At 41.3% G+C, this 18,056-nt stretch overlaps 1 protein-coding gene across 7 annotated transcripts in view; it reads left to right on the top strand.

Moving 5' to 3' along the window:
- The window catches only part of pknox2 (pbx/knotted 1 homeobox 2), a 187,198-nt gene that overhangs the window by 33,414 nt on the left and 135,728 nt on the right, over positions 1–18,056 (top strand). For all 7 annotated transcript variants that reach the window (XM_061803465.1, XM_061803464.1, XM_061803463.1 and 4 more), the window contains one exon: positions 17,236–17,314. The gene's annotated coding sequence lies outside the window, so the exon portion shown is untranslated. The remainder of the gene's footprint in view (positions 1–17,235; positions 17,315–18,056) is intronic.

Here is an 18,056-nt window from a genome sequence, read left to right as displayed (position 1 = left end):
ACAGGGTGGGGTTTTTTGGGATTTGGGAGGAAACCGGAGTGCCCGTAGAAAACCCACACAGGTACGGGGAGACGATGCAAACTCCACACAGGCGGGTCCAGGGTTGAACCCGGGACCTCAGAACTGTGAGGCCAACACTTTCTTGTTGACCACCGTACCGCCTGTCAGTTGTGTTTTTAGAATTTAAATCTTTTGAATTTTATCCATCCATCCATTTTCTTAGACACATATCCTCACAAGGGTCGCTTGGGAATAACCCAGTGGCAAGGACCCAGGGTAAATGAAATTAGCCCGGAGTTCCTAAAGTCTCTGGATATTATGGGACTGCCCTGGTTGACAGTCCAACTTTTACTGAAGCAGTTTGCAACCGAGTGTGAAAGGGCTGGGATCAGAATCAGCACCTCCAAATCTGAGACCATGGTTCACAGTCGAAAACGGTGGCATCCCCTCTCCAGGTCGGGATGAGATCCTGCCGCAAGTGGAGGAGTTCAAGAACCCTGGGATCTTATTCGTGAGTGAGGGAAGAATGAAGCGGGAGGTCGACAGGGGGATCGATGCAGCATCTGCAGTGATGTGGGCTTTGTACCGATCCATTGTGGTAAAGATGGATCTAAGACAAAACTGGAGGCTCTCGATTTACCACTTGTTCTACAATCCTACCTTCACCTATGGTCACGAGCTGTGGGTCATGACCGAAAGAACAAGATCCTGTATAAAAGATGCCGAAATGAGTTTCCTTCGCTTAGAGATCGGGAGAGAAGCTTGATCATGTGGGAGGGGCTAAGAGTCGAGCTGCTGCTCCTCCGCGATGAGTCGAATCGAACAATGTGGCTGGGGTATCTGATTTGGATTCTTCCCGGGCGCCTCCTTGTTGAGGTGTTGCGGGCACGTCCTACTGGAATGAGAGTGGCTGGCCCCAGGAAATGCTGGAGACAGTACGTCTCTCGACTGGACTGAACGCATCAGGATCCCTCCGGAAGAGCTGGATGAAGTGCCTGGGGAAAGGGAAGTCTGCACATCCCAGCTAAAACCCGTCCCAGATAAGCTGTAGAAGATGGATGAATGGTGGGATGGATTTGAGCAGATGTATTTCAGAAATATCAAATGGTAGCCCTTTAAAAAAGAAGTAGCTCTCCGTTTAAATCAAGTTGGGCACACCTGGTCTTTTACATTAAATTTACAGCCACATAAGATTTCCAACGTCATACAGCAATAGCACAAGCTTATCTGTTTATAAAAATAATAATAATAAAAAAAAAAAAAAACAAGTGGCGCTCAAGCACCTTCCTTTTTGCCTTGGATGAAAAAAGTGTGCTTTTGACTGGTTGCGTTCTGGAACCCATTTTCTTTCATTCATCAATAAAGAAAAACACATACATATATATAAACCCTCCCTTGTTAATTGAACATGTTTTAACATGACAATTGATACTTTTTTTTTGTTTTTTGGGGTATACGCTTCTTTGCACTGATACCTTTGAACCACAAGACCCTTGGGATCCTGGAAACGATCTCTGCGGACCGTGGCTTGTGTTGTAAAACACAAAAAAATGTCAGCAAGAGCTTCGTAGACCAGCTGAAATTTATCTGGGGTTAATCAGAAGCACTTTAAATGGTGGCAGTTGTGTGGCGATTTCAGTTTAATTGTTAAATGAATTGGAATGTAGATTCTTTCATTTTAAACCACATCCCAATTTATAAGAGGCCATTGGCATTTGTGATAACTCGTTATCTCATTTTTTTAGTATTTTTTTTTACTTCCCCTCTGGGTTAACTATTAGTTAAAAACAGTTTTAAAGTGATTTATCATTTATCTTTATACATCACATACATCTGCCATTTGAATAAGATGCGTCGACTTATATTCACTGCTTCTCTTCACCTCCTTTGTCGATAGTTGTATGACTGACTGTGTCAATTGTGTTAACAGAAATAATTATATACTAATTGCACAATTTCTTTCACAATTGTATGAATAGTTTTGGTTAAGGGTGGCTTTGGTCTTGAGTACATATCTAAGACAATGTCTGTGCACATGCCTGCTAAAAATATTCATCCAGAAGAACAATTTAGAAAATTGTACTATATACTGCACGGAAACAGAGTTCTCATTCAACAGAGCCATTCATATTTGTGTGGATGGTGGGGGGAAAAAAAAACAGCTAAAAATGTCTTGCCGTCCTGTTCCGGATTTTATGCTAATTAGGTCTTGTGAAACCTACGACTCTTGTTACTCGCAGTCATATGTAAAGTATAACTATAACTTCTCATTCAGATAAAGGTCGACATTTTTTTTCTCAGTGCATTGCAAGATTAATTCAGTATTAAGAGTTCCTTTTACTAATCTCATTTGTCATGCATTTGTGAAGTTCGGCTGATATTACAACATTACCATATCATGGGGTAAACAAACAATATATGGTAGTTGGTCACACTGGGGTACGTACTGTATATTCAAAAAGTTTTTGAATTCATGGAAACCAAGTTTATTAATGAGATACAATGACCCTAACCCTATTGTAAGCTAAATATGGACAGATGAATACAGTTGATTACGTAACCTGTCTTTTATGCTAGTTTGGGTTCTTTTTAAATGTTTGGGCTTAAGTTCATGTATTTCCATCAACACATTTTCTGTAAATCCTTACAATTCATGTGATGCAATTTATGGCAGTGAATTGCTGTTTGGCTATTCCTCCATTGTTCGTGAGGGAATCCTAATTGGAGACGGTTAAATTATTGTCAAATCAGGAAGTCGTTCATTAACTCTATTATATTACAGAGACATGAAGCTGAAGCTGAAGATTTACACGAGAACGATGTGAGTGTGTGGCATGTTTTGTCTGGTACGGCGCTCCTTATCAGTTGCAGGCTGGTTTAATGTTGGGCTGATCCCCGTGATGATGCTGCACCAGCTCTGGTTTCCCCTGTGGGACTACCCGCTAAAGCCATTGTTTTGAGACGCTATTAATTCACTGGACTTTGCCTTAACTGGTTGATGCAAGGCAGACAGCATTAAAGATACAGAAGCTGTACATTCAAATAATAAATGCACATTATGTTTTAGCCACGGAATCATTTTCTTCATTAATATCCATGTGGTACTAGTTATTGAAGTGTGCATACAATACTTCTACAAAACATCCTGTTTGTTACAACAACAGAAACACATGATTGTTGCATATCCTGCTGATTGGAGTTCTGTGGGACACACAGCTGCAAGGCAGGACATCTATTGTATGAGCCTCTTTACACAGAGAATCTTAAATTCCAGTAAAGAATCTGAAGTGTGAGGTTGTTCAGTTAGCTGTCATTGTGCATGGGTTATTCCTGTGAATTTTGGAGCATGGCTTACAATTAAATACAAAAATAAAGATTTGCTTCCCTCCGAATCTCAAAGCTGTACGAAACCTGAGGTTTTACTGAGGTGGAATTTTGGCATGATGTCACTTTCACTATTAGCACAGAGCCTTTGCATGCCAATTGATCCTGCTGTTGTCATAGCAACATGAACCACTAAACCTCTGTGCAGCTGTTGTTATGGAAGTCCTTGAACAGCTGGGGGCTATATAGCTGTAGAGACATTGTGGGAAAACTGTTTTTTTGGCCACATTTTCCACCTTGACACCAAACTTCTACTTTGGAAGATTTTGGAATCTTAAAGACAACCATCTGAAGGTTGCCTTAGTGCCTTCCAATGTGACCATAATAAGCTAAGGAAAAAGAACATTCTGAATGTCTCTTTGTGTCACAATGAAGTGGAGTATATATGAAGAGTTTGTTTTCAAAACGAGACATAGGCATTTTTTTCAGATTTACGAAACTCGCGCCAAAATTATCCATTCGGAGCTGGATAATTTTGGCGCGAGTTTCGTAAATCTGAAAAAAATGCCTATGTCTCGTTTTGAAAACAAACTCTTCATATATTGAATTCGTCACTTGGCTGGATGGAATGTATTATGTGAACAGAAAACACGGAAAAAAATTATTAGCAAACATGTCTGTATACAGGTCATTAAAATTGCTGAATCAGAATCAGCTTTAATGGTCAAGTAAGTAAGAACACATACAAGTTAAGAATAAGGTCCGCTCGGTTTTCATATAAAGTGATCAATATTGGTGAAGACAACATTTAACAGTTTTTTGAACATCGCCTTGGTTTTAAATGCGTAAATCTCTCCTATGCTGAAACAGCCATGCTTAAGGTCCTATTTACAAAAAGTTATTGACGATTCATAATTTAAGCATTATTACTGTAAATCTGGACGGGGAAATGTTCCAGACAATCCCAGCTACCTTAGGGCGAGGGGTGAACCGGTCGCCAGCCAATCACACAGCACATGACAACCACTTGTACTCACATTTACACCTATTGGTAATTTAGAGTCTTGCATGTTTTTGGGATGTGTAAGGAAACCGGGGTGCCTGGAGCAAACCCACACAGGCACTTGGACAACATGCAAACGCCACACAGGAAAGGCCAGATTTTAACTTGGGCCCTCAGAATTTTGCGACAGATGTGCTAATCTATTGGCGTAGGATAAGTGGTGTGAATGAATGACAGAGCAAATGCTTGTGGCCCATTGAGATAAACTTCTTTGATAACGATAGAGACAAAATTGTATAATAGTGAAGATATAACAGCTTAATAAAAATGTAGCACAGTTTATATAGGGTATGTTGCCCTTCAAACTCTGAGGATGCCTACTGTAAATTCTTCTAATGACTCATTAAACCCATTACATTCTTGTCTTTATACGATCACCAAAACATGAAAAACATACAATAGTTTAGACACTTTCACAAATTCTTACATTTATTCAAATCAGAAATAAAACTATTTTACTGGTTGCTATCCCGTGAATACAAAATAGATGCTGTATTCTAGTACTGTAGCGCATAGATCCCGCTTGTATATTGCAACATTTTAATGAGCCTCTCTCCAATGGCATTAACAGTAATAACAGCTTGAGTGACAAAGAAGCACCGTTTTATGTAAAAGAACTAAAAAATGGAACCCTGAAGACACCAGTTGCATTTGTGTTTGTTCCATTGGTTTTATTTTTCATGGCAAAAACCATATAGTATTAAGCAATAGATGGAAAAAATTTACACGCACACATGCGCACACACACACAGGGTTTCATTTTTTTTTTCTTTGAAGAGCTGTTTTGCGAAACATATCTTCAATTGAGGACGAACTTTCTAATTTTGAGTAGTAATATTCTACAGCTTAGCCATACATGGACCCAAAGCAACGATATTCTGAAACAGTAAAAACATGACAATATCATGGAGGAGTTTTGAATGGTGGGCTGCTGCTAAGAAATGAAAATTAAATTAAATAATTAATTATTTTGATAAACTATATTTTTGCTAATTTAAAGAGATATTTTGAATGCAAATAAGAAAATAAGACCTTTCACTTCATAATGTACAACAAATTTGTTTCTTTTTTATATTTCTAGAATTCACATTGTGGCGGCACAGTGGTAGACTGGTTAGAGTGTCAGCCTCACAATTCTGAGGATCAGAGTTGAAATCCTGGCCACATCTCTGTGGAGTTTGGCTGGTCTCCCCGTGAGCACTCCGGTTTCCTCCCACATCCCCCCAAAAAGAGACTCAAAATTGCCCCTTGGTGTGATTGTGGGTGTGGCTATTGTCTGTCTCTTTGTGCCCTGCATTTGGCTGGCAACCAAGTTCAGGGTGTATCCTGCCACCTGCCCAAAATAGCTGGGATAGGTTCCAGCACTCCCACGACCTTTGTGAGGACAACCGGCTCATTAACAAACAGATGGAATTCATTTTCTCCAAAAAAGATAAGGCATTATTTTCTAGCAGCCTTTGTTTCACCAAAATCCTCCATTTTAAATTTAATTCCTCTCTTACCACTTTTGCGATGTTTTTGTCACCAACTTGACTTTTAAGTTTTACCACTTGTAGATCATCAGATTGGCCATATATCACCCAGTGACTACATATACTCTTATGGTTGCATTATACTGTCATGGGGAAAAAAAAGCCATACATTCAACGGTATTCGTAATTAAAAGAAATACCCATCTCACCGATTTGTGCCATGAACATCACCTCTTTCCCTCGAGTCCCGTGATGTGTCACCATACTCTGCGGAGAAAAGGTCTGTGCTACTGTGAAGAAAATAAGTATTTGAACACCCCGCTATATTGCAAGTTCTCCCACTTAGAAATCATGGAGGGGTCTGAATTTTCATCCTAGGTGCATGTCCACTGTGTGAGAGATAATCTAAAAAGAAAAATCCAGAAATCCCAATGTATGATCTTTTTAAGTGATTTATTTGTGTAATACATCTGCAAATAAGTATTTGAACACCTGAGAAAACCAATGTTAATATTTGGTACAGTAGCCTTTGTTTGCAATTACAGAGATCAAACGTTTCCTGTAGTTGTTCACCAGGTTTTCTCACCCTGCCGGAAAGATTTTGGTCCACTCCTCCACACAGTTCTTCTCTTCCATTTTCGAATGATTGCTCCACAAATGGACCTTTTTTCACCAAGCTGCTTGGCAATTTCTCCGTAGCCCTTTCCAACCATGTGGGGTTGTGGAATTTTGTCTCTGGTGTCTTTGGACAACTCTTTGGTCTTGGCCATGTTACAAGTTCAGGTTTTACTGATTGTATGGGGTGGACAGGTGTCTTTATGGAGCTAACGACCTCACACAGGTGCATCTGATTCAGGAAAATACATGGAGTGGAGGTGGACTTTTAAAGGCATAGTTACAGGTCTTTGAGGGTCAGAATTTTAGCTGATAGACAAGTGTTCAAATATTTATTTGCAGATGTATCACACAAATAACTTGTTAAAAAAATCATACATTGGGATTTCTGGATTTTTCTTTTTAGATTATCTCTTTCACAGTGTACATACACTTTCGATGAAAATTTCAGACCCCTCCATTATTTCTAAGTGGGAGAACTTGCCATATAGCAGGGTGTTCAAATACTTGTTTTCTTCACTGTAGGTGGATCTGCAGTGATGCAGACTTTGTATTGGTCCATTGTGGAGAAAAAGGCGGTAAACCATAGGCGAAGCACTCAATTTAACAGCCAATCTACATTCATCCAGGAGGGCTTCAGAGTGGATCCCTCACTCCTCGGAGCTAGATAATATGTCTCGGGCATCTGATTAGGATGGCTCTCTGGTGAGGTGTTCTGGGCACGTTTCATCAGGAGGAGACCCCAGAGACCAACTAGGACACACAGGAGTAACTGTCTCTTGACTGGCCTGGGATCGCTTCTGGTCACTCTGGAAGAGGTGATTCAGGTGGTTGGGGAGAGGGAAGTTTGGGCTTCCCTGCGTAAACTCCTGCCCCTGTGACCCAACCTCTCATAAGCAGAAGAAAATGGATAGATGAATCGCCTTGTATTTCACTATGTACACCCAGTTTTACCATTTGATCTTTTTTCTCTCTCTGCTTTCAATTTGGCGACACATTTTGCAACCACTGGCTTGGCGCTTGTGAATTGAACCCTCCACTTCGACGTCCACGCACTGCAATCTTCAGTTTTCGTGACTGTCTCTTTGATAAACCTGGTTTCCAGTTTTACTGTGTTTTTGATGCACAAAATTCAAATGTTGACTCGTAAAATTCTGATCCCCCCACCCTTAATTCAAATCATTGCTCACATATGTACTGTAAGTAAGGAATGTTGTGCATCAGTGGACATACATTCTTGAAGCTTTATGCATTGCTCATTATTTTTGTGCATCGGGGATGCAGGATGCACATCAAATGAGATCCCTGTATGCGTGTGTGTGTTTGTGTGATAATGCGATTGTCAAAATATTGTACATTGTGGTCCTTCATAGTGGATGTTGTGCTCCGTGATTAAAGACATTCAGTTCCTGGGCTGGTTACACCATGTAATTTATAAATGTTCTCGCAACTGTTGAGCCCTAAACTCAAACATCACGTTTTCAGATGTGTATTATATTTTATTTGCATTTCGGTTCTATCAGAAAGCGTGTGGACACATCTCACACCATAAAAACTATGTACAAATGAACACAAAATAACTTATAAAGGAGAAAAATAAAGAGAGAAAAATGGAAGAAAAATAACTTACTCACTTACTAAGTGATCAGAGAACACAGATCACAGATAGATGCAACTCTAAGATTCAACACGTCAGCCCCGTTTCTTTGTTCTGTAACTTTGGTCTATCCTGGACATTTTCTTGAGTCACAATTTGTTTCTCTGCTTTGTGAATTGGAATGGATGATTCAACACATAAAGAATACATCAATATTTTTCACATTTTCAACTGTCAGCGGGGAACACCGGAAGGGCCATCCTTTCTTGGGATAAAATGTTTTATGAACTACACAACTAAGTTTCTCCTCATTATTTAATATAGAATGGTCTTCTGCACAAACAGTACACGGAAGGAGTTTTAGGAAAGTTTCCTCTGTAGCTTCTGTAATAGACATGGTGATTAGACCTCCAGCCCCCTGAGTGGAGCCCCTATTTCCAGCCACTTTTTGCGCTGATTTACTTGGACGTCAACAGGAAGGTCAGCTGGGTCCCAGAGGTGCCATACAGAGTAGGTGAATGTTATGTGGCAGCCTTGGTGTAGAAACATTCTTCTGGAATCCCAGACAGGACCAGAGCGCTATCTGAAGGAAGAAGGGTGCTTTGATTTTAGAGGGGATTGTGGGGGAATTATGAGGAGGCTAAAATATTTTCCTTGTTGCCGAAAGAAATCAAAGAAGCATTCTTGTCCAAAGCTCCCAATCACCGAAAGAACATTTTGGCTGTGAAACTCAATATATATATAATTTTAGATTTTACTGTATTAATTTCCCCTATTTTATTTTTAGGTTTGATCTTTTTATGTCCATGAAAGAACCAAATTCCGGTTCAAGACCCATTTCGTTTCAAAATATTGATTTTCTTTTTGTTACGCTTTTTCATTAAAGGATGTGCAAGAATATCTTTCACAAAACAGAAGCTGTTGCTCTTATAAATGTGTATGATGAATTAGAAGTCCTTTATGATACACACACACAGACACACACACACACACACACACACAGATTTTACACTATTGTTTTACACAACATCCCAACTTCATTTGAATGGAGTTTGTAGTAACAATGGTCCCAATTACTGTGAAACTGGAACAAAAATATTGATGTTCAAAAGATCAAATTACTTTCTACTGACTGGTAACTGGAAATACTAAAAGGAAGTAAGTACATTAGTCCTTTTCCACCTCATACCATTTATTTGCAACTAAATTCATTTCTATTTAATTAAATGTATCTGGGCGGCACAGTGGGTCAGGTGGGAAAGTTTTGGCCTCACAGTTCTGAGGACCCGGGTTCAATCCTGGCCCCACCTGTGTGGAGTTTGAATGTTTTCCCCGTGCCTGCATGGGTTTTCTCCGGGCACTCCGGTTTCCTCCCACATCCCAAAACATGCAACATTAATTGGACACTCTAAATTGCCCCTCGGTGTGATTGTGAGTGTGCCTCTTTGTCTCTATGTGCCCTGCGAATGGCTGGCAACCAGTTCAGGGTGTACCCTGCCTCCTGCCTGTTGACAGCTGGGATAGGCTCCAGCACTCCCCGTGACCCTCATGAGGATAAGCGGCAAAGAAAATGGATGGATGTATATATATCTGTGGATAAGTGAAATCACTTCAAATACACTCGAAGAACTGACTGACAGATTCTCATGAAGCCACACAGCACGAGAGTGTAGGTAGGGTGCACATGCAAAAGGTTTAAATTCAATGATGCATTCTATTTGATCTACTCTAATCTAATATATTTTCTGTACCGCAGCTATCTTCGGGCAGGATGCAGGGTACACCCTGAAGTGGTTGTCAGACAATAGCAGCACACATAGAAATAAACAACCATTCACACACAATTACATCTATGGGCAATTTTGAGTGTTTGATTAACCTACTGTGCATGCTTTTGGGGATGCGGGATTGATGTATTCATTGTGGGCATCCACTTCTTCTGTTTCAAAGTTTAGTGTGACCAGAAGGGCAAAAGGGAGATAGCAGTGCCACTATGGAAATTGTTTCATGGTTGCTGAGGAAGATTCATTTTATTTCCCACACAGTCAATACGTATTACACGCTGATCAATGCAGCAAACATCCTACTTCCATTATCTGACATTTTTTTCTTTCATACTTGTCCATAGGTTCTGATCATGCATGGGTGTGCTCTGATCTGTTGACGTAGCGGGTTACATTTACCATAGTATAGCCCTAATTTCCCGTCAATAGGAGAAATAGAACTTGATTTTGTTACGTTACATTCAGACACACACATCAGCACTGGGACTCAGGAAGTACCTACATACATACCACACACAATAGTCCCCACTGAGCAATGTTAAAATTGAATAAACACGAACCCATCACAAGCGGTGTGTTTGCAGATCGCTGTAGGAGGAGGCCTGTTGTGAGACCTGACCGCACTCCCACTGTTCTGAGGGAGCTTTAAGCGAAAAATCAGGTGTCCAGCACTAAATGCATGATTGAACTTAAATCTTTTACATATGCGCCCGACCTCCACTTTAGTGCTGTGTGGCTTCATAGGAATCTGTCAGTCAGTTCCTCGAGGGTATTTGAACTGATTTCACTTATCCACAGATACATATAATTTCATATAAAGAATTATGATTGCAAATACATGGTATTAGATGGAAATAGAGTAATGTACATAGTTCCTTTTAGTATTTGTAGTTACCAGGAAGAAAATAATTTGATCATTCGGGCATCAATAATTATGTTCCAGGTTTAACAATAATTACGACTATTTTTACAAGACATTCCATTCTAATAAAGTTGGCACATTGTGTGTAAAACATAACTATGTAATCTTTTGTGTATATTCTTTAAATTCAAGTTTAACCTCTGAAATTGGAGGCCAACTCGCTCAATTGCGAGAATGCGCGTTATGTGCACATGCACAGTGCCACGTCACAAAAGGTCAGATTGGTCAAACCAACTATCAGTGAAGTGACAAATTCAATAGTGAGGATGAAAGCCCGAACTTTTAATGCCATGTCACCCACATTACCTTTGTGATTGACCAGGGACGGGATGGATGATAAGATGAAGTCCTTTATTTATTATTTTTGTCACACAGACATGTGATCAACTGATGCTCCCTGATCCCAATCAACACTTTGAGGATCCCTGATTTTAAGCAACTTTCAAGAAAATGGGAAATGATTCCACCTACCAAGATACGCCAAATAGTGTTCAAATGCTTCTTGAGTTTTGTTAAAAGGGGGAAAAAGCGATGGTAAACATGCCCTAAACATACCCAACATTAATTGGACACTCTAAATTGCCCCTAACTGTGATTGTGAGTGTGGCGGTTTGCCTCCATGTGCCCTACGATTGGCTGGCAACCTGTTCAGGGTGTAACCTGCCTCCTGCCTGTTGACAGATGGGATAGGCTCCAACACTCCCGTGACCATTGTGAGGATAACATGATAAGAAAATGGATGGATTAATTTGCACATCCCAACTTCATTAGAATTGGGGGTTTGTAAAAAGAAAAGTCATGCTGTAATGTGAATATTATTATGATTTGTTATTATGATTATTATTAATGACGGAACAGTGGTGACTGGTTACCACATCCGCCTCACAGTTCTGAGGGCCTGCGTTCAAATACCCACCTCCCTGTTTAGTGTTTTCATGTTCTCCCCTTGACTGCTTGGGCAGCTGGAGAAGCTTAGCTTACTGGATCAATATCAAAGGATCGATACTGTCTTAAATGTCGAAGCTGGTGATACCAGATGATTGATTCACAAAATTATATATCATTACTTTTGCTGCTTCAATCATATGAGGGACTGCAATATCAGTATCATATCAGAAAGGATGTGGGTGCTTTGGATCTAAACCACCACAAAAAGACACAAAACAACGAATCGCGGCACAATCTCCACAAACCACACAACACATAAAAACTACTTGCAGTGTCCATCCATCCATCCATCCATTTTGTACCGCTTCTCCGGGTTGGGTCGCAGGGGAAGTAGCTTCAGCAGGGATACCCAGACTTCCCATTCCCCAGCCACTTCTTCCAGCTCTTCCAGAGGGATCCTGAGACTTTCCCAGGCCAGCCGAGAGACATATTCTCTCCAGTGTGTCCTGGGTTGTCCCTGGGGTCTTTTTCCGGTGGGACATACCCGGAACATCTCACCAGGGAGGTGTCTGGGAGGCATCTGGATCAGATGTCCCACCCACTTCATCTGGCTCCTCTCAATGCGGAGGAGCAGCAGCTTAACACTGAGGCCCTCACAGATGACCGAGCTTCTTTGAAAGGGAGACCCTGCGGATCAAACTCATTTTGGCTGCTTGGATCCAGGATCTTGTTCTTTTGGTCACGACCCACAGCTCATGCCCATAGGTGAGTGTAGAAACGTAGATCGACTGGTAAATTGAGAGCTTCGCCTTTCGACTTAGCTCCCTCTTTACCACATTGATACAAAGTCCTCATCATTGCAGACGCTGCACCAATGCGTTTGTCGATCCCCTACTCCATTCTTCCCTCGCTCGTGAACAAGACCCCAAGATACTTGAACTCCTCCACTTGGGGCAGGATCTCAACTCCGACCCAGACAGGGCACACCACCCTTTTCCGAATTGCAGTGTCAATAGTTTAATTGTGGTGCCCCGCCCAAAATAAATGTCCCGTATATGTGGGAGACCCTACAACTGGTGGTTCGTAAGATATATTCCAATTTTATTTGGACTATTGTCTTTTATCTAATTAGTCCAAAATAAGTAATAAGTCTAAAAATGCACTGCAATAGCTCCTGTACTATCACATCCTCTTGGTATCCCGCTCTCTTCTGTTGGCAGTCCAGTCAATCATTAGTGCCCATATAGCTCATTTAAATCAGGATTTGATGTTTTTGTGTTTGTTATGGTTGTTGTCTTAAAACCTGTCATTTTCTGTTGCTCATCATACAGAATGGAGGATCTGTATACCTTTTTATATTTTACAGTTTACAGTTTTCTGTGCAAAATGCAGCCCTATGGGGGCACAAACCAGTGCAATCTGTAGGCCGGTCCCAAGCCCGGATAAATGCAGAGGGTTGCGTCAGGAAGGGCATCCGGCGTAAAAACTGTGCCAAACAAATATGAGCGTTCATCTAAAGAATCCCATACCGGATCGGTCGTGGCCCGGGTTAACAACGCCCGCCCCCGGCACTGCTAACCTACAGGCGTCGGTGGAAATTCAGCTACTGTGGGTCGAAGACAAAGAAGAGGAGGAAACCGGATCCAGCGTCAGAAGAAAAAGAGGAATGCACAGAGCCTACAACTGAGTGTAGGGACTTTGAATGTTGGGACTATGACAGGAAAAGCACAGGAGTTGGTTGACATGATGATTAGGAGAAAGGTTGATATTCTGTGCATCCAAGAGAGCAGGTGGAAAGGTAGTAAGGCTAGAAGTTTGGGAGCAGGGTTTAAATTATTCTACCACGGAGTAGATGGGAAGAGAAATGGAGTAGGGGTTATTTTAAAGGAAGAGCTGGCTAAGAATGTCTTGGAGGTAAAAAGAGTATCAGATCGAGTGATGAGACTAAAATTTGAAATTGAGGGTGTTATGTATAATGTGGTTAGCGGCTATGCACCACAGGTAGGATGTGACCTAGAGTTGAAAGAGAAATTCTGGAAGGAACTAGATGAAGTAGTTCTGAGCATCCCAGACAGCGAGAGAGTTGTGATTGGTGCAGATTGTAATGGACATATTGGTAAAGGAAACAGGGGCGATGAAGAAGTGATGGGTAAGTACGGCATCCAGGAAAGGAACTTTGAAGGGCAGATGGTGGTGGACTTTGCAAAAAGGATGGAGATGGCTGTAGTGAACACTTATTTCCAGAAGAGGGAGGAACATATAGTGACCTACAAGAGCGGAGGTAGAACCACGCAGGTAGATTATATTTTGTGCAGACGATGTAATCTGAAGGAGGTTACTGACTGTAAAGTAGTGGTAGGGGAGAGTGTAGCTCGACAGCATAGGATGGTAGTATGTAGGATGATTCTGGTGGTGGGTAGGAAGATTAAGAAGACAAAGGTAGAGCAGAGAACCATGTGGTGGAAGCTGAGAAAGGAAGAATGTCGTGCGGCCTTCCGGAAAGAGGTGAGACAGGCTCTCGATGGACAACCGAAGCTCCCGGAAGACTGGACGACGACAGCCAAGGTGATCAGAGAGACAGGCAGGAGAGTACTTGGTGTGTCATCTGGTAGGAAAGGGGAGAAGGAGACTTGGTGGTGGAACCCCAAAATACAGGGAGTCATACAAGGAAGAGATTAGCGAAGAAGAAGTGGGATACTGAGAGGACTGAGGAGAGGCGAAAGGAGTACATCGAGATGCGACGTAGGGCAAAGGTAGAGGTGGCAAAGGCTAAACAAGAGGCATATGAAGACATGTACACCAGGTTGGACACGAAAGAAGGAGAAAAGGATCTCTACAGGTTGGCCAGACAGAGGGATAGAGATGGGAAGGATGTGCAGCAGGTAAGGGTGATTAAGGATAGAGATGGAAATGTGTTGACTGGTGCCGGTAGTGTACTAAATAGATGGAAAGAATACTTTGAGAAGTTGATGAATGAAGAAAATGAGAGAGAAGGAAGAGTTGAAGAGGCAAGAGTGAAGGACCAGGAAGTGGAAATGATTACTAAGGGGGAAGTCAGAAAGGCACTACAAAGGATGAAAAATGGAAAGGCAGTTGGTCCTGATGACATACCGGTAGAGGTATGGAAGCAATTTGGAGAGATGGCTGTGGAGTTTTTGACCAACTTATTCAACAGAATACTAGCGGGCGAAAAGATGCCTGAAGAATGGAGGAAAAGTGTTCTAGTTCCCATTTTTAAGAACAAAGGGGATGTTCAGAGGTGTGGGAACTATAGAGGAATAAAGTTGATGAGCCACACAATGAAGTTATGGGAAAGAGTAGTGGAGGCTAGACTCAGGACAGAAGTAAGTATCTGCGAGCAACAGTATGGTTTCATGCCTAGAAAGAGTACCACAGATGCATTATTTGCCTTGAGGATGCTCGTGGAAAAGTACAGAGAAGGTCAGAAGGAGCTACATTGTGTCTTTGTGGATCTAGAGAAAGCCTATGACAGAGTACCAAGAGAGGAACTGTGGTACTGCATGCGTAAGTCTGGTGTGGCAGAGAAGTATGTTAAAATAGTACAGGACATGTATGATGGCAGCAGAACAATGGTGAGGTGTGCCTTAGGTGTGACAGAGGAATTTAAGGTGGAGGTGGGACTGCATCAGGATCAGCTCTGAGCCCCTTCCTGTTTGCAGTGGTAATGGATAGGCTGACAGATGAGGTTAGACTGGAATCCCCTTGGACCATGATGTTCGCAGATGATATTGTCATATGCAGTGAAAGCAGGGAGCATGCAGAGGAACAATTGGAAAGATGGAGACATGCACTGGAAAGGAGAGGAATGAAGATTAGCCGAAGTAAAACAGAATATATGTGCGTGAATGAGAAAAGTAGAGGGGGAAGAGTGAGGCTACAGGGAGAAGAGATAGCGAGGGTGGACGACTTCAAATACTTGGGGTCAACAATACAGAGCAATGGAGAGTGTGGTCAGGAAGTGAAGAAACGGGTCCAAGCAGGTTGGAACAGCTGGCGAAAGGTGTCTGGTGTGTTATGTGACAGAAGAGTGTCTGCTAGGATGAAGGGCAAAGTTTACAAAACAGTGGTGAGGCCGGCCATGATGTACGGATTAGAGACGGTGGCACTGAAGAAACAACAGGAAGCTGAACTGGAGGTGGCAGAAATGAAGATGTTGAGGTTCTCGCTCGGAGTGACCAGGTTGGATAGGATTAGAAATGAGCTCATTAGAGGGACAGCCAAAGCTGGATGTTTTGGAGACAAGATTCGAGAGAGCAGACTTCGATGGTTTGGACATGTTCAGAGGCGAGAGAGTGAGTATATTGGTAGAAGGATGCTGAGGATGGAGCTCCCAGGCAAAAGGGCGAGAGGAAGACCAAAGAGAAGGTTTATGGATGTGGTGAGGGAAGACATGAGGGCAGTTGGGGTTCGAGAGGAAGATGCAGGAGATAGGCTAAGATGGCAAAAGATGACACGCTGTGGCGACCCCTAACGGGACAAGCCGAAAGGAAAAGAAGAAGAAGTTTTCTGTGCAACATAAGTTCTATATAATCTCTCCCTCTTTTGTCGTTAATGTTGCGACAGGTGATTTACAGGACAGGACAGAATGAGGTTTGAAATTTGAAGACTGAGAGAAAATAGAGTAAAAACACACAAGAGAAGTATAAAATAATATGTGACTACAACGTTACATGTGAGTCGAATTCGACTTGGGAATAATTTGTGCTGCTAAAGATTATAAAATCATGAGATCCATATATGCTTGAGTATGGTAGCCTCTGATCTAAGAACTCCATTAAATGAACTTTATCATGAGCTGATTATTAGTTATCTAATGAACATGGGAACTTTTGTATTAACGCATCGTTCTCTCCTTATTTTCGGGATAGCGCTATCGATCAATGCAAATCAGAAACTAGCAGGCATTTTTTCCCCTCTTACAAATCATTAAGTCATTAAATTCTTGATCAGTGAACCAAGTTTTTCTGCCTTGTGCCATTGTTTGGACACTATAGTGGTGAACTGCGAATGGGTAAAGGTACTCTGTACAAGCTTATCTGGGACATTGACACACTCATATCTCTTACCTGTTCTAAATAAAGAAGATTTTACATCTTGCACGACTCTTATAAGGAATAGTTCCTATAAAAAGAAATGTCTCTTGTTCTTTGTTCTTGTTACTTTGTTGTTCTTTTTCCTGAATGTTGTACTACAGCAGCACCAACTGCCAGAGAAAAATTCCTTGTGTGTTTTTACACCCTTGGCCAATAAAGCTGATTCTGAACATAGCTAGCATCCACAGTCGTGAATAACACTTTACCTTAGTTTAAGTAACATATTTAATTTGCACATTTTATAGGTTTCAATAACTAAACAACATTACGATATCTGTGATTATACATCCTGATTTGTAGCCATGACAACCCGATCATTTGGTTGATTTCAAAAGTAATGCTGAAATATATTTCTAAACAGAACTTTAGTTTCATCTTGGTGTTCATTACAATAGCAGACAATTGTGTACAATCCTCATTTTAATCAATCTGTTTTACAATGTAATCTGTTGACAGGCTCTTTTTGAAGAGGTCGACCCTGGGCCAGAGTGAAAACACAAGTGAAATCTGCTGTGCAGCTGAGAGCCAGCTAACTGTGAGTAAAAATCCTTAAGTTTTGTCTTACCCAAATGAAAAATTAATAAAAGAAAGATTTAGAGGGCATTGGAATGGGCAGCATAGGTCAGGTGGTAGGGTGGTCGGTCTCCCGACCTGAAGGATGTGAATAGGACTCAACCCATGTGACCATGTTGAAGTGTCCTCAAGCGAGACACTGAACCACTAGGTGCTCCTGATGCTGTGTCATCAGTAGTGGAATGAGAAGACGGTGCCAAAGTGCTTTGAGTATCTTGAAAGTAAAAAAGCATTACACAAGTGAAAGCCCATTTACCACATATCGTTCAACCAGAATCTCACCAGAATTACCTGCTCTATCCTTTTTTCGGTCTGTAGCTTCCAACTGAAGCCCAACTTCTAGTGATGACATTTATGGTGACTTAGCTCTACACATTTGAAACCTTTGCCAGTCATTCAAGTCTGATAAAATACTGCTCAAGTGATGTTTATTTACATCATTTCTGATTCCGATTCCAACAAGCACGATAATTTAAAAAGCATAGAGATTTTTAAAAGATAAATAAATGAAAGGACAGTGTAGTGATTTGAAGTCAACCCAAACATGCTACGAAGATTTATTTGCTATGACAACATTTTCCCAGTGGAGGTCAAACCTGCCAACATCTATTATTCAACCCTAACATCACCTCTTTTATGCTGATTATTGAGCTTTAATTTATTGAATGCTGGAAATTCCCCCGAGTTATTTTTTTAGTACAATT

This window comes from Syngnathoides biaculeatus, chromosome 18, assembly GCF_019802595.1.
Source record: "Syngnathoides biaculeatus isolate LvHL_M chromosome 18, ASM1980259v1, whole genome shotgun sequence".
Taxonomy (NCBI): domain Eukaryota; kingdom Metazoa; phylum Chordata; class Actinopteri; order Syngnathiformes; family Syngnathidae; genus Syngnathoides; species Syngnathoides biaculeatus.
This window is presented reverse-complemented; position numbering and strand designations above follow the sequence as displayed.